Here is a 9,590-nt window from a genome sequence, read left to right as displayed (position 1 = left end):
GAAGAAGAGACTTTTATATCATCAAGCTGGGTGAGATTTAGAAGAATGGTTGTGTGCTAGCCCATTACATCAATCTTCCTACTCTCGTTCAATATTTCAGCAGAACCATTTTCCTGAATGATCTGCACAAGGCAATCTAGATAATTTACTGTTTGATATTTTTAAAATGTTACACAAAAAAATTAATCATATCCATCATAAACTTGACTCGATTCTGTCTCCATTTAATAAATTCGTCAACTCAAGTATTTCAACAGAATGCAAACGTTTTAATGTAATTGCTTCAAAAGTGGTTAGAAAAAGGATTAATTTGAATAATGTCATTCAATTTAAAACATTATTTTTGGATACAAACAATGCAGAACATTGTCCTCATCAGATAAACAGGTCATGCAACAACATATTGTTTCTCTCTTTCTGAAACCTGAGTGTTGTAAATTTATATAAGTGCTGCACTTAATTTTTTACCTTTTAACTGAGTGACATTTCATAACTCAACTAAGCTTTTCATGGAAGTGACGATGAAAATGAATTGACCTTTATTCAGTATATTGCCAGTCAGAACTTGGCTCCACTACATTGTCAATGTGGAATCACTATTGTATTTCAGGAAGATGTGTGGAGCTGCAAACCGGTAAAAACTCGGGAAAAGCTGCGAAGTAAAACTGCAATGAGAAACACGAGATTAGTTTGTTCCTTCCTGCATTGGACTCCTCCCACTCACTGACTCCTCCTTTCACCTCCTCAGCAATCCTCCTAATTGGTGACAGTTGAGAAATGGACGTCATTAATAATCAACATGAAAGAAACAAGTGAGTGATTTAAAAAAAAATGTGTGATGGCACGCACATTGACAGATCGTGCCCCTATTTGAATTGATCCATTTGTTGTCATGAAAGCAGCGCTGTATTATGCTGAGTGATATTTACATGGTAACTGATGTCTTTGTAACGCACAACCTGCCAGCACAAGTGAGGTACATTGCATGAAGCTGTCACACCCACGACCCAAGAAACAATTTACAATTAAGAGATGCAGATTCCTTCAAAAGTCAGGCATTGACAAACTGCTGTATATTTGCCTGAACACGCATAAATCATGTTGCTAGCATTGGAAGCTGAAATACGCCCCGTGGCTAGATAGGTCAGGTAGTAACATTGTTTACCAAGTCAAGATGTTGAAACTTTAACTCTTTGTAGTGATGTTTCCCAGAGTGTTTTGTACGGATAAGGCACGATCAGAATGCACAGGGAGATGTTATTGCCTACTAACAGGAGGAGGTCTTTGTAGAGACGAAACAGGAAGTGCCCCCAAAGACTGAAAACTAATGAGACCTGGCCAATTTTAACTGCTGCAACTCATCATTGCATAAACAAAATACTGAGGATGCTGAAAAACTGAAATAAAAACATTGTACACTTAAAATACCAAGCAGATCAGGCAGCAGTCACGGTAAGGAACAGAGTTAATGTTTCAGGTTATTGAGCCTTCACCAGAATTCATTGCAGCGGAAATGGCAGAGTTGCTCATCTTTTCAGCAACAGGTCACTGTCTGCCATCACACCATTTCTAGCAGGAGGCTGGGCTCCATTATTTAGAGAATGAATGCACCTCTTAAAAGGAGATTATACTCACTCAATTGTAAGAGAACGTTTGACCTCAGTGATAGCTCTGACTTTTCTCAGAGCTGGTTGCAAAAAGAGAAAAGGCTGCTCTCAGGTTTATGATGCCTCCCTGAAAGTATGCTTGCTATAGTGTAGCCCAACCGAGGAGTCCTATGCCCATAACGTGGTAAAAGGATGCATACAGGTATCAGCAGAGAAAGCCTGCTTGAGAAGATAGGAGAGATTAGTGTGTAGAGCATCAAATATGCAAGAGATTCAATAAATATTGCTTGGGTAGGGGGAGAGGAAGTGACGTTGTTAGTATATGGGAATCCAGGAGTAAGTGTAGCCCCTCTCACAGTAATTTAGTTTAACCCAGCGATGTCAATGCCATGTTATTTGCTGCTTGCATGCCAATCTAGGTTTCTATGTTTCTAATTAAGTTGACCCATATGAGTTAATTTGAAATCCAATATTAAAGGGACATTGGAAACATGAAAGCTGATTAATTCTGGAGTAAGGGAGCAGAATACAAGAAAATGATTGATGAAGAGAACGTGCTCTGAGGTTGTACTTTGCTTTAAGTGACATTTCCTGAATCTTTAGTCAGGATATGGCACTATCAGGATGCACATGGAGATATTATTGCCTACTAACAAGAAGCAGAAGTATTTCAGAAGCTGTATCTGGAGGTAAGAGAGGAGGCTAGAAGCAGGTGTATGCTACAACACAGATTCAATCTGAAAAGCAGGTTATTGACTAGAACAAAGGATGAAAAATGACTGCAGAGGCACATTCACCTACATTCTGATTTGTGTATCACCCAATAACCTCACGCTGCCTTCTGAACTCTTTCTCATTGCATCAATCCTCACATCAATTTGGCTTACACCAATCCACATCTATCTATGCACTTCCTACAAATTCTCATCAGTTCATCCATCAATGAGATTCACCCTCAGCTTTCTGCAACCTCGGCCTCAATAAATATGTTCAGCACACACAGTTACTCTCAGTCATAGATCTCTTACTCCTCTTCTTGGAGGAGAAGAGAGCCGGAAGCACAAGGGAGAGACAGAGGACTGCGAAGGGACCTTTAAATAATCAGTCAAAGCTACGGAGAAGAAAGTCTGTTTGTTGGAGAAGAGAGTCAGGCAACGGCATGGTATTCACACCTACTCATGTTGATTTCACATCAGCAATGAATGAACTATCATCTATGCATAATGATATGTGTAATGATCAGTTAAAACATTTGCAGTTCTTACAAAAGGTCACAGGACTCGAAACAGATGCTGCCAGACTTGCTGAGTTTCTCTAGCACTTTCTGTTTTGGGCTCAGATTTCCAGCATTTACAGGTTTTTAAAATTATTTTTGGGAGTTGCTGCTGTTGCATACATTGCTGCCATTTTGCGTCACAGTTTTAGAAAGTTTAAGGTGGTGGATGGGATACCAATAAAACAGACTCAACCAATTCATATTATTAACTGTCCACAAGAACAGTCATTCTAATCCCATATCCCTGTTCTTTTCCTCCAAGTCTTCATTCCTTATTCATTCAACCACTTGTACCTATATATTGACAAGAAATTGCTACTCTTTGAAGTGAATCAGCTCTACACAAATACACGCACACACAAGTTCATTTGGAATTAATGGGATCCTTTTACTACATATAAAATGGAAGGTCTCAGGAGACCTTTGAAATTAGCACAGATATTATCGTTAGATATTCATGAGAAAACAGCTTTGCAGTTACCACAAGGATAATGTTTCTAGTTCTAGTTTCTAGATCAAATCATAAGCATTATTAGAATATATCTGTATTTTTCCATTATCATTTTTTTCTGTTAACAGTTTAAAATGTTTATTTGCAAATTAAGGATTAAATATAAAACCAGAGAAGTAGTTACCAGCAAAGTTCCCGAATGGTTGGCTATTGTCTGAATAAATAAGATAGCACTGTTATAAACAGCCTGTGGTGTGTGTATCGTTTTTCTGCTTCTCAATTATATATGCATTGCATTGCTATTTACAATACAGTTGTGTTATGCCATCTTTTAATGTAGTGTGCATTAAGTTTCAACTGCTTTGTTGCTTAGATATTGGAGACGCAATGCCTCGTTATACATAGTCTCGCTATACACATAACCACATACCTACGAAGTCAGACCAAGACGCAATTTGTTTTTCCTTATTGACAGGTCCTGATGGATCGCGCAGTCCTTCATAGTAGTTTGGGGATTTTGTTATCGCAGTATCCACGTTTTTGTGTTATCCACAGGCCATCCACTCCCCTGTCCCTGTGGTTAACAAGGATTTGATGCATATTTTAATTATCCTCATACTTCATTGTCCACCATCATTCATGACTGGAGATGGTAGAGCTGCAGAGTTTTGATCTGATCAGTTGGTTGTAGGACAGCTTAGTCCATGTACAGCGCATCATCCGCCGTCACTTCCGCCACCTCCAAACAGACCCCAGCACCAAGGATATATTTCCCTCCCCTCCCCTATCAGCTTTCCGTAGAGACCACTCCCTCCGCGACTCCCTTGTCAGATCCACACCCCCCACCGACCCAACCACCACTCCCGGCACCTTCCCTTGCAACCGCAGGAGGTGCAACACTTGCGCCCACACCTCCCCCCTCACTTCTCTCCAAGGCCCCAAGGGAAACTTCCATATCCGCCACAGATTCACCTGCACCTCCACCCACATCATCTACTGCATCCGCTGCAGCCGGTGTGGCCTCCTCTATATTGGGGAGACAGGCCGCCTACTTGCGGAGCGATTCAGGGAGCACCTCTGGGCCACCCGGACGAACCAACCCAACCAACCTGTGGCACAGCATTTCAACTCCCCCTCCCACTCCACCGAGGATATGCAGGTCATTGGACTCATCCACCGCCAAACCACAACAACCCGACGGTCGGAGGAGGAGCGTCTTATCTTCCGACTGGGAACCCTCCAACCGCAGGGGATGAACTTGGACTTCACCAGTTTCTTCATCCCCCCTCCCCCCACCTTGTCTCAGCCGGATCCTTCCAGCCCGGCACCGCCTTCCTGACCTGCAGTCTTCTTCTTGACCTCTCCGCCTCCACCCTACTCCGACCTATCACCCTCACCTTGACCTCTTTCCACCTATCACATTTCCAACTCCCCTCCTCCAAGTCCCTCCTCCCTACCTTTTATCTTCTCCTGCTGAACACTCTCTGCTCATTCCTGAAGAAGGGCCTGTGCCCGAAACGTCGAATCTCCTGTTCCCTTGATGCTGCCTGACCTGCTGTGCTGTTCCAGCAATAAAGTTTCAGCTTAGTCTGTCCATCACCTGCTGCTTAGTTTTGTCCATTGCCCAGCTGCTCAGCTCTTTAGTTGGCATTTCACTTTCAGATGTGCCTGCTGGCATGTTCTCCTGCTGTCCTCACGAGTATTCTTTTGTCTCTTTGAAAGCACATGGAGCTTGACAGTATGGACAGCGTGAGTGTTGCAACAGTAAGCATTCACTTTACCTGCTTTCTGACAAGAGATCAGGGTAAGGAGAAAGAGTAGGAGCTTGGAGAGACCCATGACTACCTACCTGTCTCTGAGGAGGGCATTTGTCATGATCAGATCCCAGGCAAGATTGTCCAAGTGATTACTGTTCCAGACATGTACCTAAAAGTGATAAGCTTTGGGTTAAGAGGAATGAACAGTCTCCCTTACTTCATTGACACACTTACCCCGCAATAACATCACCGCGAATGGTCACGACAAGGTGAATATGAAAAGGATCTGTCCCTAGGGAATGACTTTCTCCCAGACCAAACTAATTTATGTTTCAATAGGAAAGAATTTCACCAGGCTTTCTTCATCTGACAGTAGAGTGAGATTATTAGTTTCTAAACACAAAAAAAACAACATAAATATGCATGGATTAAGAATAAGAAGGGAGTTCAAAACAAAAGTTAAAAGATACACGGATTAGTCTCCATGGACCATTTGTGAAGAGCAGACTGAGAAATTTTGACAGTTGTAGACTCAACTTGAGGGTTCTTGGTTTTTGCAGGTTCTTTGAAATCCTTTTGCCCTGTTCCCTTTTAATGTGGTTGGTTGACAGAACTCAAAGTGCTATTTGGTTTTGTCTGTTTGATGTTTCTCTGACATGTTACAGGTGTGACATTGGTCCCATACAGGACTTTGATAGACACCACTCTAGCAGATGTCTTTTCAAACATATTTTGGAATTAAAAGTTTGAAAATTTCTATAGTAGTTCAGGTTTCCAATCTATCATTATTATAGGAGAAAGGAGTCTCAGAGGTTACAGCATCACATAATTCCCTCAAAGGTGCAACAGTCTCAGTGGGTCATCGTACATAGGCCTGGGCAAACAATCTGATTAACACAACACAGACACACCCAGAAAGTTATTGGACAGACTATGCAAGATGAAGACAAGTTGCAAAGAGGTAAGTGTTACTAATAAACAGATGGAGGTCAATAAAAGCCTGAAAACTATGGGAAACCAGGTCTATGCTGAACCTCAGGGAAGTGACTCTCTGGAGTCATCAGTAATATCAAATATTACGTGTTAGGTGAAAGATAAGGGAACATATTGCAGAGCTTCCAGAAGTCAGCACATCAGCATAGTACTAAACTATATGGAGGGATCTGAGATCAAAGCACTGCTCCTTCCTAAATTACATAATTGTTTAAGGTAAAATGCTAAGTGAAGTCTGTATCACTTGATCCAGGCAAAAAAATTGATGCTGACTATATTTACTGGTAACATGGTCGATTGGTAATGAACATCCATCCAACACAAAGACATTTCAAGAACCAAAAGACCATGAGGAAGAAGGTCAATGTCTCAGCCCTCAAGCAGCCTGAATAAAGAAAGAAAATCCTAAAGCAGTTTACAAACCAATCTAGAAGACTTCACACATCCAACTCAATTTCAGAACAGTGGCATCAAATAAAGTCATCTGTATTGAAAGCTGGGTCCAGACCATTGAATTTGAGCGTTGTCATCACCAGGACAGAAATATATGACGTTCTGGAGCATGAATGAGCTTCAGCTATCGCTGGAAGAACAAGCTAAGGTCACAAGAATGTGGCATTCCAACTGTTCAAGCTGATATCCAAAACCAAATGCAGAACATAAACAACAAATGATGGGAAAAGAAAACTGAAAAATCAGCAATATGTTGACTGTGCAAAGCTTTTTGAAGCCACCTGCAGTTCTACACCAACATCAAGTGTACAAAATCCCTTTGCTCACAAGACGGTGACAGTGCTTCTCTTGTGAATCTACCGTGACAGTTAATATTCCAGACTATCCCTTAGTGACCTGGTGGAGAATCCATGGGTGGACCATCATTAATGGAGGATCTGTAACAAACAATCAAATGGATGAAAAACAACAAAGTCCTCAACCCTGATGGTATTCCAACTGAGCCCTTCTTAGTCAGTGGACCTTTCCTTACATCAGAACTATATGCACGATTCTGTGGATTTGGGAGAAGAAGGACCAGCCGCTTCCCCAAGTCCCACTTCAAGAAGGGAATAGCCATAACTAACTTCAAGAAAGGAGATGAATCAGAAGTCTACTGCTCAGCTATTTTGAAGAAAATTACCTTTTCGGGGTGGCCTGCAGTGGATCTGGGTCTGGATGGAATGTTCTTTGGAGATACGGTGCAAACTCATTAGGCTAAATGGCCTCTCTCCACACTGTGGGCATTCTATGACCCTCTAACTGCTGACTAGACTGCATGTGGACCAAGTCATCTTGATTCATTATTACTTAAGCAACAATGTTGGTGTGTGGCTCTGAAACAGGCATCAGACAATTCACAATCACGTGCAAGGTACCTGGCAGTTATTTTCGGAGATGCCTGGTTACAATTACTGTATACACAATTATTGGCCAAACTTTATAACCAGTAATAATTGTCAAATCGACTATTTGAAATCAGAAAGGAAAGTTTATAGTTTACTTCGATCCAAATTGATTTTATGAGAGCATGAGAATACAGAAATACTGTTTCACCAATGCTAAGTTATTGCATCTATAAGAGCACCCATAAAATATTGCATTCTCAACTCTACAGTTACCATACAAATGTTCTCCTTGCTGTGCATCACAATGGTTTTATTGCACTGCCTCTAACATTTGGATCATTAACCCAGAAGAGTTCATTAAACATATTGGAGTGTATATCAGTATACATAAATGAGTAAATTTAAGTGAATAAACATGTTTGTATAACAATTGTTGTATCTTCAATACTAAGCTTCACATGAGACTATAGAAATAGGCAACTTAATCCATTGACACTGCTCGATCATTCAATATGATCATGGTGATTTGATAATTCTCAACTCCAATTTTTCATGTCCTACCTTCATAATTCTTGATTCCCTTAATTAGAAATCTGTCATTCCTAACCTTGAATATATTTTATGACTCAGTCTTGACAGCCCAGTGCTATAAAGAATTCCATAGATTCACCACCCTCTGACACAAAAAAAATTCCTCCTTATCTCAGAATTAAATGGGTGACTCTGTATTCTGACATTATACCCTCTGTTCCTGCACTTTTCCACAAGAAGAAACAACCTCTGCACATCTACCCTGTTGAATCCCCAAGGAGCTTTATGTTTCAACAAGGCCCCTGTCTCATTATCCTACACTCCAATGAGTACAAGCCCAACCTACTCAAACTCTACTCATAAGAAAATCAGTCCACCCCTGGGATCAACCTAGTGAACTTTCTCTGGACTGCCTCTGGAATGCCAGTATATCTTTCCTTTGATAAAGGGATCAAAAGTATTCCAACTGTAGTCTGATCATTGCCTCCTATAATATTAGCAAGACCATCCCCCATATTTTTATATCCCATTCTGTTTGAAATAAAGGCCTTCATTCCATTTGCCTTCTCTATTACTTGGAAACTAAATATTTGCGACTCATGCACACGGATTCCCAAATTATCCTGTGCTGGAACTTTCCCCATTTCAATAATCTTCAGCTGCTCTGTTCTTCCTGCCAAAATACGTAATCTCACATTTTCCCACATCTGTCAAGTTTTGGACCACTTGCTTGAGCTCTCTACACCTTTCTATAGACACTTTAAGTCATCCTCACTACTTGTATCCCACCTATTTTTGTGTCATCTGAAACTTTTGCTGTATTACAGTCCCTTTCCTCATCCAAGATATTAATATACATTGTAAATTATTATGGCCCCAGACCTGACAAACCACACTGTTTATAACTTATGTGTGTTATAGAGGCATGGAGATGTATAGCATACAAACAGGCCCTTCAGTCCAACTTGTCCATGCCGACAGATATCCCAACCCAATCTAGTCCCACCTGCCAACACCTAGCCCATATCTCTCCAAACAATTTCTATTCATATATCCATCCAGATGCCTTTTAAATGTTGCAATTGTACTAGTCTCCACCACTTCCTCTAGCAGCTATTTCTATATACGGACCACCCTCTGTGTGAAAACATTGCCCCTTAGGTCTCTTTTGTATCTTTCCCATCTCACCCTAAACCTATGCCCTCTAGTTCTAAACTTCCCCACCCAGGGAAAAGACTTCGTCTATTTATCCTATCCATGTCCCCATGATTGCATAAACCTCTATAAGGATAAAGTGAGGACTGCAGATGCTGGAGTACCAGAGTTGAAAAATGTGGTGCTGGAAAAACACAGCAGGCCAGGCAGCATCCGAGGAGCTTAAACCTCTATAAGGTTACCCCTCAACCTCCGACTCTCCAGGGAAAACAGCTCTAGCTTATTCAACCTTTCCCTGTAGCTCAAATTCTCCAACCCTGCCAACATCATCCTTGTAAATCTTTTCTGAACCCTTTCAAGTTTCACAACATCTTTCCGATAGGAAGGAGACCAGAATTGCACGCAATATTCCAACAGTGACCTAACCAATGTCCTGTACAGCTGCAACATGACCTCCCAACTCCTGTACTCAATACTCTG

The 9,590-nt window shown here is 41.2% G+C and overlaps 1 long non-coding RNA gene across 3 annotated transcripts in view; it reads left to right on the top strand.

Annotated features, from left to right (window-relative positions):
• Positions 1 to 346: 346 nt before the first annotated feature.
• Positions 347 to 9,590, top strand: part of LOC148149814 (uncharacterized) — a 35,978-nt gene continuing 26,734 nt past the window's right edge. For 2 of the 3 annotated variants that reach the window (XR_015757454.1, XR_015757453.1), the window contains exon 1: positions 347 to 812. This is a non-coding gene — a long non-coding RNA (uncharacterized LOC148149814). Of the gene's footprint in view, positions 813 to 5,919; positions 6,053 to 9,590 lie in introns of those variants that run through there. The other variant, XR_015757455.1, reaches the window with a different exon arrangement.

Source organism: Chiloscyllium plagiosum, unplaced genomic scaffold (genome assembly GCF_037043375.1).
Source record: "Chiloscyllium plagiosum isolate Xiang-an unplaced genomic scaffold, Cpla_swu_hap1 HiC_scaffold_6, whole genome shotgun sequence".
Taxonomy (NCBI): domain Eukaryota; kingdom Metazoa; phylum Chordata; class Chondrichthyes; order Orectolobiformes; family Hemiscylliidae; genus Chiloscyllium; species Chiloscyllium plagiosum.
This window is presented reverse-complemented; position numbering and strand designations above follow the sequence as displayed.